This window comes from Odontomachus brunneus, unplaced genomic scaffold (assembly GCF_010583005.1).
Source record: "Odontomachus brunneus isolate Ranch 3 - 2012 unplaced genomic scaffold, Obru_v1 Obru_scaffold_346, whole genome shotgun sequence".
Taxonomy (NCBI): domain Eukaryota; kingdom Metazoa; phylum Arthropoda; class Insecta; order Hymenoptera; family Formicidae; genus Odontomachus; species Odontomachus brunneus.
The window spans coordinates 1-1,245 of record NW_022639796.1 but is presented as its reverse complement, the minus strand read 5'-3'; positions in this window follow the sequence as shown (position 1 = coordinate 1,245).

The following is a 1,245-nucleotide window of genomic DNA, read 5'->3' as shown; positions in this document are numbered from 1 at the left end:
GTGCGGCGCCCTTAAAGCCCATTCTACATTAGTCGCAATCGCAAGATCGCAAGGACCAATTGATCAATCATAATTGATTATTTTTCGATCGCAAAAAGAACAATCGAATATGATTAGTCAATTTCTTTGCGACCTTACGATTTGCGACTAATGCAGAATGGGCTTTATGTCGTTATCCAAGAATGTTTCCCGCTTAAATATCTTATATTTTGTCTTTATATATGTATAATTTATGTACTCTCTCTTACTATTCGTTTTATGAGCCGATTTTAACTTTTTTTTTTACAAAAGTAACGGAAAGTAACAATTTTTTAATCGTTACTTTTCAAATAACGGTAACGCGTTACTTTTTAGAATCAGTAACGAGTAACGGTAACGAGTTACTTTTAACTACAAGTAACGGTAACGGTAACGCGTTACTTTTAAAAAGTAACGTTCCCAACCCTGGTGTAATGTTACCATCTTACAATTTAAGGTTGTTGTAACCTTATGGCAATATTAATGTGCTGTGAGGGAACCTATTTCTTCGTCTATTTCTATTTAAGTTAATTTACAATAAATTATTGATTGTTAGAGTAAAAGGGGAATGCATAGAATATCTTACAAATTTGTTTAATCGGTTGCAAGTGTTACTTTATGGATATATATGGATACACACACACACACACACACACACACACACACACACAGGGTATCTGACTCGTACTGTACTAGAGCTAATATATAACTAGAATAGGTCGGGATGAGTAATGTAATGAAATGTTTGTTTAAACAACCACGTGAAACTTTGAGATATTAACAACGAAAAATTTCTACCGAGCGGCATCCCACTGGCCAATCAGCACACGCGCTACAGTGAGACGAATGATGTACGCGCTGTAGCATCGGCGTGACTAGCCAGCCCAAACTCCTAACGAGGAAAACGCGTTCAGAGTCAGACACCCTGTATATACAGGATGTCCCGCGTAAGACGTGCCAAAAGAAAAATATAAATAGAAAAGATAAAAGTGAACAAAAATTGTAGAGGTTTTTCAAACAACCACATAAAATTTCGAGATATTAATTAAAATAGTTGGGCAAATCAGAACGTGCGACACAACAGGTAGGATAGATGGCTCACCGCAGCCGACAAAGAAAATGGACGATTGCTCGCGGGCCTATCTCATAGGCCTAGAGGTGGGGATTACATTTGATACTATACAAGGTGTTCAAAAAGTCCCGGACCGGTGAAATATCTCGAAAACT